Raw genomic sequence first — 15,659 nt, 5'->3', positions numbered from 1 at the left:
TTAATTCTTTTTCAGCCTACAAGTATGAAAACTATCTCCAAGTACAAGGCCGCAAGGATAAATAAAACACCATGTATTTTGTGGTATTATAATTTATATAATTGGTCGATATTTCCGTTTCAATCTGAAACCATCATCAGGCCAAAAAAAAACACAAAATATAATAACAAACATTAGGCAAACATAAAAATAGCAGGTGGATATTTTGCATATAGACATATGTATTTCATAAACAAATACAACTTACACAAATCAATGTACTTGATCGACTGATCATATGTTCGAACAGATGAATGAACAAAGACAAAACAGGAGAAAAGGTAAACAAAATTAAAGTACAGTAAGTATAAACAAATTTTCTTAAAGCATGTCCAGTCAAGTATAAACAAAATTAACAATATATGTAACAACAAACAATAAGAACAAATTTCAAATCATCTTCTTGCTATTTTGTTGTTGTCGCCAAATATGTGGGTAGCGGGATATTCGCCGTCGTTTAATGAACACTGCTCAACTTACATTGTATGTTGTTGTTGTTTCAGCACTAAATTTCGATAGACGTGCGCACAGCCTTCTGTGTCAGATTTATAATTCATTCGCTTCTCATTAGGGGTGTTCATAATATGTAGCATTTCTAAAATAAAACGTTTCTTATAAAATTTTTCCTTGTCCAGAATGATGACATTTTCAAAATCAGGGAATGTCCAGTATCATTGCAATGGGATGAAAAGACCGTCTTATTGTCCGAGACATTGTTCCTTAACTTGATGTTAGACCTGTGTCCGGAAATCCTTGTCCTTAATTTTTGTTTAGTTGTCCCAACATATACCATATATTTGAAATTTGTTCTTATTGTTTGTTGTTACATATATTGTTAATTTTGTTTATACTTGACTGTACATGCTTTAAGAAAATTTGTTTATACTTACTGTACTTTAATTTTGTTTACCTTTTCTCCTGTTTTGTCTTTGTTCATTCATCTGTTCGAACATATGATCAGTCGATCAAGTACATTGATTTGCGTAAGTCATTGTAAACTTTACCAAGTAGCGCAACTAAAAGCTGATCGCTCAAAATTTGCACACACACACAAACATCACTAATGGCCATATTACGGAAATCTTAGGGAAATTGAAGTTAAATTTTTAAACAGACATAAAATGTTATAATTTTGGAATATACAGCATCTTAATTGCAGTAATTGAAAGAAAATGTTTGCTTATATTAAAGTATTTAACTATTTTTTCTAAATTTATCTTTAATATTGATGCAATGATTGATCAAATGCAACTCTGGTCTTCCTACTGTTCTTCATTCCACTCCATTCGAGTGCCTATTTTCACGGCCTGCGAGTGCCTTCCACTCTATTCGCAACATAACCTCGAATTAAGCTGCCAAACTATATAGTAAACAATGGTGTAAGTTGTATTTGTTTATGAAATGTGTCCATATGCAAAATATCCACCTGCTATTTTTATGTTTGCCTAATATTTGTTATTATATTTTGTGCTTTTTTTAGTCCTGATGATGGTTTCAGATTGAAACCGAAATATCGACCAATTATATAAATTATAATACCACAAAATACATGGTGTTTTATTTATCCTTGCGGCCTTGAGCTCAATAATTAACCAGAAAGTTAAGATGAACTTATAAGGCTATTAACAAAACCCAAAAATATCTCCAAGTACTTATAAAAGATTGCCGAAAGCCTAACTTTATATTACAACAAATTTGTAATAGAATTAATGAACGAAACGAAGTATCAATTAAAGATACAATCGGCATGGGGAAGAAAATAGTTTCTCATAGGTTTGCCTACTAAAATTCCCCTTTATATTCAAGTTACAACTTCAACGAATTCTTTTTGAGTATCGATGCACCTGATTGTTATTGCTACTTCAAACTATTTGTGCCTATAAAAATTTGTGGTTCTTTCAAAGATGAGACAGGTCAAGAATATATTGTAGGAAGAGTTTTTCTTAATAAAAGTAGTTTTTTCACTGAACCTGTGGACTCAATGTCGTCTTTAGGGTCTGCATATATAAGCAATCTCAGTGATAATGAAGAAATATTTCCAATCACAAACTTGATTAGCAAATGTATTTTTTCCCAATAGGGGAGAGGGCAGTCATTGTACCAATTTTACATTATTTCTAAAAAAGGGTGACCACTTGAAGAATGAAGGGCATGAAGAAGAATTTTTTAACGAAGGCAGCGCAAAAGGAAATGTTGTGCAATTTATATGATGAGAACAATCAGTTAAAAGCAAAATGTGCAAAACTTGGTAAGTATCATTACGGTCCTTTTTATTCCACTACCTAATTTTTACTAAAATTGTATACTTCTTTTGGCAGAACTTTATAACGAGGAGCAAAATAAGTTCCTGGAAGAGCTAAGAGCAGATATCTCACAATTAAAAACAGATGCATCAACAATAAAAAAAGTAAAGCAAGCCAAGGTGTGATTGTCGAAAACTAGTTCAGAAGGTCTTACCAAAAACATCAAATTTTACCATTTTGACGTTCAAAACCATTGAAGAGATTAAGTATGCAGACAATATTTTATCGCAGTACCCTCAAGACGAATTGGTATTGCTTAACGTTTACCTTTTCATATCAGAACTATTAACTTGTTATGTATTTATTATAATTTCAGGTCACATACGTACGCAATACTGTAGGTGTTACTCCGATAAGAAAAAATTTCCTTTCTTATTGGCTGAATCTACTATGCCTTTCATTAATTGGGATGGTGGTCACCCAAGATTTTCAATCAAATCTCTTACATTTTTCAACGAAATTGTTTTTCGTAAGATATTTGCACAAATATATACTCAATATCGAAGTATTATTATATATGTACCTTCCTATCATATAACAGGTGCAGTTCAAGATCCCGATATGGATTTTTTCAAATTTGACAGTGAAATGCGGAAGGGGATCCGATCCGTGAAAAACAAAATGTATAGAAACAAATCCAACCAATCCTGATAATTTTCAAAGCATATCTAAAGCTAGAAGTATTTATTTTGTATGTAAAAGTCAACTTTAATCACCTTTTTACCATTTTTAAGTTAACCATATATAAACGTTAATGTAATGTAATGAAAACGTCCCTATTTTAAGATGAATACCAGCGAGCTTATGAAAAAAAAATTTATTTTGAAACATATATGTACACATATATATGTACCTACATAATATCTTATATCGTTAGCTTAATGTGAAAATGTGCTAAGTCACTTTTTCGCATTTTACAGGAGACGAAAAAAACTGACTAATTTTTGAAATAACCTTTTTTTCAAAACTGTGAGTGAGGTTACCTTAGTTGTAATACTTTTGAGTGTAGAAGCTTTGAAAAAGATAAATAAAAATCATGTATGCTAACCCATCAGCTATTTTATGACTTAGCACAATTTTCTCACTCATAACAAATTTTTTCTCCTGATTTAACTTTTTACTCAATAGGTTTCTCCATCACTCCTCCCCTTTAATGATTGAAATATAACACTAAAACTATATATTTCACAAAAAATTCTATTTATTTATTAAACTATTTCTAACTATTGGCGGCCACCGTGGTGTGATGGTAACGTGCTCCGCATACCACACCGAATGCCCTGGGTTCACACCCCGGGCAAAGCAACATCAAAATTTTAGAAATAAGGTTTTTCAATTAGAAACAATTTTTCTAAGCGGTGTCGGCCCTCGGCCATGTTTGGCCAGCACTCCGAATGTATTTCTGCCATGAACAGCTCTCAGTGAAAGTTCGTCTGCCTCGCAGATGCCGTTCGCAGTCGGCATAAAACAAGTAGGTCCGGTCCTGCCAATTTTTAGGAAAAATTAAAAAAAAGAGCACAACGTAAATTGCAAGAGAAACTCGGTCAAAAATCTCTTCGGAGGTTATCGCGCCTTACAATTATTTATTTATTTTATTTCTAACGATTCTGATCTGGACTCTTTTGCAGAATGGTGCGCAGGCAATAACTTATTTTTAAATTCAAACAAATGCTGTGTTGTGTCTTATTCCATAAAGACAACTGCCGCATACTTTATCTACAAACTAAATGCTAAATCTCGTAATCGTTGTCAAGAGAGTTAAGACTTGGGTGTAATTTTTGACTCCAAATACTCTTTTTCTAGTCACATTGATTTCGTTGTTACAAAATTTGTTGTAATGGTTGGGTTCAGTAGACGAAACACCAGTGACTTTAAGGACCCTATGACGTTGAAGGCACTTTATATATCCTTGGTCAGAAGTGGTATTGAATATTGCTCAATAATATGGAATCCTTTCTATGAATCTAACTCCTATAAAATTGAGAAAGTTCCAAAAAATTTTACAAAATTGCTTTACGTATGCTTCCTGGCCAGCCGGCCTCCCATCATATACCAGCAGTCACAAATTGATTGGTCTTCAGGCCTTGCATTACAGAAGAACTTTTATCTCACTCACGCTTGCCTATAATGCAATAAACTTTAGCACGAATTGCTCTGATTTATCTACTTTATTCATTCCATATATTCCACTGCGTGATCTTCGGCATAATAGATTATTTATCGAAATAACTCATACAACGAATTATGCTATGAATGAACCTATAACTAGTACTATACATCTAGCAAATCGATTCAGTATTGTTATTAATTTTAATAACAGCTTATATAAGTTTAAGCTTGAATTGTTTTATATTTTTAAGTAGTCTGTAAGAAAGCATGTAGTTATCGACATGTAAGAATTGAAGTAGATTATAGTCACCGCAAAGCATTTATCATACACCAAAGGCATGTCTCAATTGGGTAAATCCAATTTCAAGGGGTTGTGTTCGCCCTCTCAAGGGGTTGCCAGCACAATATATAGCTTCTCCAACCCAATTGTCAACTCACCTAACCGTGGCGAATCCTGTTTCACTGACAGCCGAGGCTCTGGTGACCCCAAGTTCCTCATGGAACTAGGGGTGAGGAGGGCGGGATGGCCTAGAAAGTTTAATGTGGTCTATATCCGGCAAAGGGCAATCAACATCGGTAACACTCCCCAAAGCCTTCGGGGAGTGTCTTTATCGTTAATATAACAACAACAACAAAGCATGTACTTTTAGACTGAATGAATTAAATAAATAAATCAAATGCACACACAAAGAAATGACTATTAATTCAGATTGATACAGATTAATTCAGATTGACAGGTTGACTTAGCACATTTTTTGTAAAAGCTGACGATTTAGCACATTTACATTATCATTGCCCACAGCAAGTAAAATTTTGATTTTAGTTCAACAAAATGATGTGCCTCAACACCGCAGTATTAGTCGCGCATTTAGTGCGCTTCACTCCAGCATAGTTAGATGCATATTCGATGCATATATCCTTCGCATTCTTAGATGCGCCTCTATTCCGCAGTATTAGTCGCGTAGTCGATGCACATCACTCCTGCATTATTAATAGGCAGGTACAAGCGCCTCTTTCAAGCATCTCGGGAAGCGTATTATCTGCGCAAAATTCACACGAAAGTGATGCACCAATTTCCAATGACATGCCAATGGTAAAAGATGCGGTATGTGAAACAAGAGCGATGCGCTTTAACGCATCTACGAAACGCTTCTTAAGCGCTTCCGATGCGCTATTCGCCCTATAGGGATAGCTTCTTATATGCGCGTGTATATGTGAGTGACACTTCCACAGATAATTGCTTGCTTTTGTGAGCATCTCAGATAACATATATGCATGTGTTTGTGCGTCTGTTTTCCGTTTCGTGTAAGTACATATGTATGTGTAGACATAATGATTGATTCGTTTATATAGATACAAGTGACTGCCTGCTTTATTGTTGTTGTGACTTCATTTACTTAGCCTCAGAGTAGTGATGTATATAAGTATGACTTATGGTGATTTCTTTTCTACACGAAAATGTCGCCACTTTCAGCCGCAAACATTTTTAAGATTCTCACTGCGCCTTGTGAAATTATAGCCACTTAAAATGTTCAGTGGCACCTTGCATGACTTGAAAAGAACCAAAATTGTAACCATTTTTACAAAAAAATGCAGTTCGTGTGGTTGTTCGCTGTCAACTGTGATCGCAAATTGCTTTTGAGTGAGGCATGATGCGACACATATGTACATATGAGCCGTTTATTTTGAAAGTGGTATAAGTCATTTCCAACTCATGGTCTTAAATGCATTGTTATTTTTGAACGAATGCATATATAGATGGTTCTACAATTATAAAATAATAATAAGAATTGCATCTTTTGGATATTGGACTCTAAAAAACTGGAGGCGAGGAGAGATACAAACAAATTACCACTGAACCTAAACGACATGAAATGACTTATGCCACTTTCAAAATAAACGGCTCATATATAGCATTCGCTTCAGCTTCGTGTGATTCATCAGCTAATTGACCGGGCTGTTTTCTGCACCGTCAATGGCAGCGAGGGCAAGTAATGTTGCATTTTTGGCCATTTTTGGGGGTATGTTGTTGAGAAAAGATAATGATGCCCTCTATTGAGGCTAAGCTGATTTTACAACGGAACACAACTTTTTGAAGGGTTGGCGTGAAGGCGACATTTTCGTGTAGAAAAGAAAACACCATTAGTGTCACTAATATTCGTCACAATACGTTTTTTTTTTGCTGCCTGTTGGAATACCAAGCGAGGGATTAGTTTGGGGATTAAAAACCCAACAGCGGCGGCCGTGGTGCTAGAACCATTACCGAAAATGAAGGGGTTATTTATTTTTTTTTATAATCTTTGTGAATTACATTCTTTTGGTAGGCCCTGTAACGTCCTATCTATTTCTTTCTGTTAATTTTTTTGAATTGAAACCTTGCGCATTTTGAAGTTTCCACCACTAACGAAAGTTTAAGATTTAATATTTTTGGAATTTTTGAAGTTAAGTTGGTTTTTTTGGTTCATCAGCAGGCCTAAGTGCAGATATGCTAATAAATAAAAGAATGTGAATGCCTTTATAACGTTTTGAAGAAACTACTTTGGCTCTGCTTTTTTCGGATGTCTTATCTTTTTTGTTCAGCGGGTTAAGATACCATGATGCTTAGATAAGATACACTGTTGTTTGGTGTGGGTGTTGCACAAGGGCGTAAGAGGGGCGTAGTGGACAATTAACGGATGGGCAAATGTCAGGCAAAGGGGGCTTCGCTCGGGATACGGAGTCATAGCGGAGCCCAAGGCTACGTACGCTGCGTAGAAGTGGGATGGCAGACTCCAGCTGACATCGCAGGTCTCCTCTTTTCTTTCTTTCTTTCCGCTATTACTATCCACAAAGCATACAGTTTGTTTACGAGTATTGCGGGTGAGATGGAAAAGACCCCCCCATCCGATGAGCTAGCGTGGGTTAACAAGCTTGCCTGCATACCGCCGAGACTCCCCACCGCAGGCAGTATCATAACAGAATTATACGAGAAGTAGTATGCTAGAAAGGAAATGAAGCTAAGATAGGTGTTTCGACAAGATAATGTATAATATAAATGTGATGAGTGGCCAGACCGACTTTTGGACCTGAACCTGATCACCTTGCTCATATGTGTGTAGATTTTGTTCCAGTTTTGTCGATAGATGGTGATGCATATCAAAAATATGATTATGCCAATTACATTTGCATTTAAATTGATATTTAACAAAACAAGTTGGAAGTAAATTAGCGATATAATTAAGGTCCAAGCTTTCATTGATAAACTGCACATCTGGTGTATGAATTCACGCCTTTCTTTGAATATAAAGTAGTGGTATAGGTTACTTACGCGAAAATTCACAATGTCTTACCTACATCCTATATCATTAGGGACTCTTTACTAGATACTGTATATGAAACCAACGATCTTGGTATAATTTTTATACCTTTCATGAAAATGAAATGGTATATTAATTTCGTCACGAAACCGGAAATTGTAAGGCCTTAAAGGAAAATAGATAGACCCACCATTAAGTATACCGAAATAATCAGGTTGAAGAGCTGAGTTGTTTTAGCCATGTCCGTCTGTCCGTCTGTCCGTCTGTCCGTTTGTCCGTCTGTCTGTTTGTATGCAAACTAGTCCCTCAATTTTTGAGATATCTTGATAAAATTTGGTGAGCAGGTGTATTTGGGTGTCCGATTAAACATTTGTCGGAACCGACCGGATCGGACCACTATAGCATATATCCTCCATACAACCGATTTTTCAGAAAAAGAGGATTTTTGTAATATCTTACCCAATTTAACAGATTGAAGCTTCAACCTTCACCATATACTTTCGTATATTGAACATATTGTTGCCTGAAAAAATTTATGAGATCGGTCGTATATATAGTATATATCCCCCACAACCGATTGTTCAGATAAGGAACTTTTCGTAATTACTGCCCTATTTTAAGAGCTAGAGGCTTCAAATTTCAGCGAATGCTTACGTATATAGCATATATTGTTGTCTGAAAAAATCATGAAGATCGGTGGTATATATAGTATATATATGGTGGTATATATAGTATACATATATAGTATATATATATATATTTTCGCAAATTTTAGCCCCATTTTAACAGCTAGAAGCTTCAAATTTCACCGAATATTTACTTATATAGCATATATTGTTGTCTGAAAAAATCATAGAGATCGGTTGTATATATAGTATATATCTCATACAACCGATTGTTCAGATAAGAAACTTTTCGCAATTTCTACTCCATTTTAACAGCTATAAGCTTCAAATTTCACCGATTGCTTACGTATATAGCATATATTGTTGTCTGAAAAAATCATAGAGATCGGTTTTATATATAGTATATATCTCATACAACCGATTGTTCAGATAAGAAACTTTTCGCAATTTCTACCCCATTTTAACAGCTATAAGCTTCAAATTTCACTGATTGCTTACGTATATAGCATATATTGTTGTCTGAAAAAATCATAGAGATCGGTTCTATATATAGTATATATCTCATAAAACCGATTGTTCAGATAAGAAACTTTTCGCAATTTCTACCCCATTTTAACAGCTAGAAGCTTCAAATTTCACCAACTGCTTACGTGTATAGCATATATTGATGTCTGAAAAAATCATTGAGATCGGTGGTACACATAGTATATATCTCATACAACCGATTGTTCAGATAAGAAACTTTTCGCAATTTCTACTCCATTTTAACAGCTATAAGCTTCAAATTTCACCGATTGCTTACGTATATAGCATATATTGTTGTCTGAAAAAATCATAGAGATCGGTCGTATATATATTATATACTTCATATAAACTGTCATTTTGACCCCTTTTTTACGGCTAGAATCTTCAAAATTCATCAAATTTCATCAAATAGTTACGTTTTCGTCATATATTTTTGAAATACGTGATTCGTAGTCATAGTTTTTACACGCAGACCACAAAAAACCAGAAACTTTGCATCCTCACACAAAGTACCTACCTGTTTTTATACCTTTCATGAAAATGAAATGGTATATTAATTTCGTCACGAAACCGAAAATTGTAAGTCCTTAAAGGAAAATAGACAGACCCACCATTAAGTATACCGAAATAATCAGGTTGAAGAGCTGAGTTGTTTTAGCCATGTCCGTCTGTCCGTCTGTCCGTCTGTCTGTTTGTATGCAAACTAGTCCCTCAATTTTTGAGATATCTTGATAAAATTTGGTGAGCAGGTGTATTTGGGTGTCCGATTAGACATTTGTCGGAACCGACCGGATCGGACCACTATAGCATATATCCTCCATACAACCGATTTTTCAGAAAAAGAGGATTTTTGTAATATCTTACCCAATTTAACAGATTGAAGCTTCAAACTTCACCATATACTTTCGTATATAGAACATATTGTTGCCTGAAAAAATTTATGAGATCGGTCGTATATATAGTATATATCCCCCACAACCGATTGTTCAGATAAGGAACTTTTCGTAATTACTGCCCTATTTTAAGAGCTAGAGGCTTCAAATTTCAGCGAATGCTTACGCATATAGCATATATTGTTGTCTGAAAAAATCATAAAGATCGGTGGTATATATAGTATATATATGGTGGTATATATAGCATATATATATAGTATATATATATATATTTTCGCAAATTTTAGCCCCATTTTAACAGCTAGAAGCTTCAAATTTCACCGAATATTTACTTATATAGCATATATTGTTGTCTGAAAAAATCATAGAGATCGGTTGTATATATAGTATATATCTCATACAACCGATTGTTCAGATAAGAAACTTTTCGCAATTTCTACTCCATTTTAACAGCTATAAGCTTCAAATTTCACCGATTGCTTACGTATATAGCATATATTGTTGTCTGAAAAAATCATAGAGATCGGTTGTATATATAGTATATATCTCATACAACCGATTGTTCAGATAAGAAACTTTTCGCAATTTCTACCTCATTTTAACAGCTATAAGCTTCAAATTTCACTGATTGCTTACGTAGATAGCATGTATTGTTGTCTGAAAAAATCATAGAGATCGGTTCTATATATAGTATATATCTCATAAAACCGATTGTTCAGATAAGAAACTTTTCGCAATTTCTACCCCATTTTAACAGCTATAAGCTTCAAATTTCACTGATTGCTTACGTATATAGCATGTATTGTTGTCTGAAAAAATCATAGAGATCGGTTCTATATATAGTATATATCTCATAAAACCGATTGTTCAGATAAGAAACTTTTCGCAATTTCTACCCCATTTTAACAGCTATAAGCTTCAAATTTCACTGATTGCTTACGTATATAGCATATATTGTTGTCTGAAAAAATCATAGAGATCGGTTGTATATATAGTATATATCTCATACAACCGATTGTTCAGATAAGAAACTTTTCGCAATTTCTACCCCATTTTAACAGCTATAAGCTTCAAATTTCACTGATTGCTTACGTATATAGCATGTATTGTTGTCTGAAAAAATCATAGAGATCGGTTCTATATATAGTATATATCTCATACAACCGATTGTTCAGATAAGAAACTTTGCGCAATTTCTGCCCCGTTTTAACAGTTAGAAGCTTCAAATTTCACAAAATGCTTACGTATATAGCATATATTGTTGTCTGAAAAAATCATAGAGATCGGTCGTATATATATTATATACTTCATATAAACTGTCATTTTGACCCCTTTTTTACGGCTAGAATCTTCAAAATTCATCAAATTTCATCAAATAGTTACGTTTTCGTCATATATTTTTGAAATACGTGATTCGTAGTCATAGTTTTTACACGCAGACCACAAAAAACCTGAAACTTTGCATCCTCACACAAAGTACCTACCTGTTTTTATACCTTTCATGAAAATGAAATGGTATATTAATTTCGTCACGAAACCGAAAATTGTAAGTCCTTAAAGGAAAATAGATAGACCCACCATTAAGTATACCGAAATAATCAGGTTGAAGAGCTGAGTTGTTTTAGCCATGTCCTTCTGTCCGTCTGTCCGTCTGTCTGTTTGTATGCAAACTAGTCCCTCAATTTTTGAGATATCTTGATAAAATTTGGTGAGCAGGTGTATTTGGGTGTCCGATTAGACATTTGTCGGAACCGACCGGATCGGACCACTATAGCATATATCCTCCATACAACCGATTTTTCAGAAAAAGAGGATTTTTGTAATATCTTACCCAATTTAACAGATTGAAGCTTCAAACTTCACCATATACTTTCGTATATTGAACATATTGTTGCCTGAAAAAATTTATGAGATCGGTCGTATATATAGCATATATATGGTGAAATATAACAACAAGCCTCGGATAAATACACTCTCTATTGATGACGACCATGGCAAACGTTTGAAGGACAATGAATTGAGGGCATGCACCTGGAACGTCCGCTCCCTGAATGGGATTGGTGCAGATGCCCGGCTGGTTGATGTCCTCGTCAAAGCAAAATCTGACATCACCGCCATCCAAGAAATGCGTTGGACGAAGCAAGGAAGAAAGAAGATCAAAAACTGTGACATATATTGGAGTGGCCATGCGAATAAGCGCAGTTTCGGCGTCGGATTCGTGGTGGGAGAGAGACTTTGTCGCCAAGTGCTGGCGTTCACGCCTGTGGACGAGCGTCTCGCCGCTATTCGAATAAAAGCAAAATTTTTTAATATATCATTCATCTGCGCCCATGCGCCGACAGAGGAGAAAGACGATGAGGTGAAAGACACTTTTTATGAACAATTAGAACGCACATATGAGCGCTGCCCCCGTCATGATATAAAAGTCGTGCTTGGCGACTTTAACGCCAGGGTGGGCAAAGAAGGTGTTTTTGGCCCTACAGTCGGAAAGTTCAGCCTACACAATGAAACTTCTCCTAACGGACTGAGGCTGATTGACTTTGCCGGTGCTCGAAACATGGTCATATCAAGCACAAGGTTCATGCATAAAAAGATACATCAAGCTACATGGCTGTCTCCTGATCGAAATACTCGCAATCAGATCGATCACGTTGTGATAGACGGACGGCATGCCTCCAGTGTTTTAGATGTGCGAACGATCCGAGGACCTAACATCGATTCGGACCATTATCTCGTTGCAGCCAAAATACGCACCCGCCTCAACGCGGCTAAAAACAAGGAACAAAAAACACAAGGAAAGCTAGACGTCGAAAAGCTTCAATCACAACAGACTGCCAATGATTTCGCAACTCGACTCTCACACCTGCTCTCTGAGGGCACAACTCATCCTGAAGGAATACAGGAGCAGTGGGAGCATATCTCCAAAGCACTTCATACTGCCGCCGAGGAAAAAATTGGTTACCGGCGGCCACGAAAAAACAACTGGTATGATGAAGAATGCCGCGTTGCAACCGAAAGAAAAGACGCTGCCTACAGGGCTACGTTAAAAGCGAGCGCGACAAGAGGAGTGTGTGAACGCTATCGTGAGTTGAAAAGGGAAGCGAGACGCCTTTTCAGGAAGAAAAAAGCAGAAGCAGAAAGGCGTGAGTGCGAGGAGCTTGAGCTGCTAGCCACCAGGAATAACGCCCGAAAATTCTACCAAAAAATACGGCGACAGACGGAAGGTTTTAAGACCGGGGCAAACTCCTGTAGGAATGAAAACGGCGACCTTGTAACTGATGTCCAGAGAGTGCTTAGATTATGGAGGGAACACTTCTCTGCTCTCCTAAATGGAGGCAGCAATTCACCGCGCAGAGATGAAGAACCCGATCCCGCAATCGATGATGATGGAATATATGTCCCCCCGCCCGATTATGACGAAGTTAGAATAGCAATAACCAGATTGAAAAACAACAAAGCCGTGGGCGCTGATGGATTGCCTGCGGAGCTATTCAAGTTCGGCGGCGAGGAGTTGGTAAGGCGCATGCAGCAGCTTCTTAGCAAAATATGGGCGGACGAAAGCATGCCCGACGGTTGGAATCTAAGTGTTCTTTGCCCAGTCCACAAGAAGGGGGATACTGCAAAATGCACCAACTATCGTGGAATCAGCCTTCTTAATATCGCATATAAGGTCCTTTCAAGTGTATTGTGCGAAAGATTGAAGCCCACCGTGAACCGGCTGATTGGACCTTATCAGTGCGGCTTCAGACCTGGTAAATCTACCATCGACCAGATTTTCACAATGCGCCAAATCTTGGAAAAAACCCGTGAAAAGAGAATCGACACACATCACCTCTTCGTCGACTTTAAAGCCGCCTTCGACAGCACGAAAAGGAGCTGCCTATATGCCGCTATGTCTGAATTTGGTTTCCCCGCAAAACTTATACGGCTGTGCAAAATGACGTTGAGCAACACCATCAGCTCAGTCAGAATTGGGAAGGACCTCTCCGAGCCGTTCGAAACTAAACGAGGTTTCAGACAGGGTGACCCCCTATCGTGCGATTTCTTTAATTTGATGCTGGAGAAAATTATACTAGCTGCAGAACTTAACCGCACTGGAACAATATACTATAAAAGCGTGCAATTACTGGCATATGCTGATGACATTGATATCATCGGCCTAAACACCCGCGCTGTTAGTTCTGCTTACTCCAAGCTGGAAAAAGAAGCGGTAAAGATGGGTTTGATGGTGAATGAGGACAAAACGAAGTACCTGCTGTCATCGAGCAAAGAGTCAGCGCATATGCGCCTTGGCAACCACGCTACTGTTGGCAGCCATAATTTCGAAATAGTAAAAGACTTCGTTTATTTGGGAACCAGCATCAACATTAGCAACAACATCAGCACTGAAATCCAGCGAAGAATCAATCTTGCCAATAAATGCTACTTTGGACTAGGTAGGCAATTGAAAAGTAAAGTCCTCTCTCGGCGAACGAAAATCATACTCTACAAGTCACTTATCGTACCCGTCCTGCTATATGGGGCAGAAGCATGGACCATGACAACAGCAGATGAAGCGGCTTTGGGAGTGTTCGAGAGAAAAGTTCTTCGAAAGATTTATGGACCTCTACGCGTTGGCGATGGCGAGTACCGAAGAAGATTTAATGATGAGCTGTACGAGCTATACGCAGACATCAACATAGTCCAGCGAATTAAAACGCAGCGGCTGCGCTGGCTAGGCCATGTTATGCGAATGAAAGATGATGCTCCGGCCAGGAAAGTGTTTCTATCGGAACCCGCCTATGGAAGCAGAGGTAGAGGGCGGCCCCCACTCCGTTGGAAGGACCAGGTGGAAAACGATTTAAACTCCCTTGGTGTGACCAATTGGCGCCGGTTGGCGGAGCGAAGGAGCGACTGGCGCGCCTTGTTGGACGGCCATAACCGTTTAGACGGTTAAGCGCCAATTAAGTAAGTAAGTAAGTATATATAGTATATATATGGTGGTATATATAGTATATATATGGTGGTATATATAGTATATATATATAGTATATATATATATATTTTCGCAAATTTTAGCCCCATTTTAACAGCTAGAAGCTTCAAATTTCACCGAATATTTACTTATATAGCATATATTGTTGTCTGAAAAAATCATAGAGATCGGTTGTATATATAGTATATATCTCATACAACCGATTGTTCAGATAAGAAACTTTTCGCAATTTCTGCCCCATTTTAACAGCTATAAGCTTCAAATTTCACCGATTGCTTACGTATATAGCATATATTGTTGTCTGAAAAAATCATAGAGATCGGTTGTATATATAGTATATATCTCATACAACCGATTGTTCAGATAAGAAACTTTTCGCAATTTCTACCCCATTTTAACAGCTATAAGCTTCAAATTTCACTGATTGCTTAGGTATATAGCATATATTGTTGTCTGAAAAAATCATAGAGATCGGTTCTATATATAGTATATATCTCATACAACCGATTGTTCAGATAAGAAACTTTTCGCAATTTCTACCCCATTTTAACAGCTAGAAGCTTCAAATTTCACCAACTGCTTACGTGTATAGCATATATTGATGTCTGAAAAAATCATTGAGATCGGTGATATACATAGTATATATCTCATACAACCGATTGTTCAGATAAGAAACTTTGCGCAATTTCTGCCCCGTTTTAACAGTTAGAAGCTTCAAATTTCACAAAATGCTTTCGTATATAGCATATATTGTTGTCTGAAAAAATCATAGAGATCGGTGGTATATATATTATATACTTCATATAAACTGTCATATTGACCCCTTTTTTACGGCTAGAAGCTTCAAGATTCATCAAATTTTCTTCAAATAGTTACGTTTACGTCATATATTT

At 36.7% G+C, this 15,659-nt stretch overlaps 1 protein-coding gene and 1 long non-coding RNA gene across 5 annotated transcripts in view; one reads left to right on the top strand and one right to left on the bottom strand.

The window, feature by feature from the left end:
* bru1 (bruno 1) overlaps positions 1-15,659 on the bottom strand; it is a 956,171-nt gene that overhangs the window by 701,515 nt on the left and 238,997 nt on the right. The window lies entirely within an intron of this gene.
* LOC137242471 (uncharacterized) lies at positions 2,089-3,270 on the top strand. Its single transcript, XR_010950250.1, has 4 exons — positions 2,089-2,287; positions 2,358-2,591; positions 2,659-2,811; positions 2,884-3,270. It is a non-coding gene; the product is annotated as an uncharacterized lncRNA (long non-coding RNA).

Source organism: Eurosta solidaginis, chromosome 2, assembly GCF_040869045.1.
Source record: "Eurosta solidaginis isolate ZX-2024a chromosome 2, ASM4086904v1, whole genome shotgun sequence".
Classification (NCBI taxonomy): domain Eukaryota; kingdom Metazoa; phylum Arthropoda; class Insecta; order Diptera; family Tephritidae; genus Eurosta; species Eurosta solidaginis.
The sequence above is the reverse complement of the archived record's forward strand: the minus strand, read 5'-3'. Positions and strand labels throughout refer to the sequence as shown.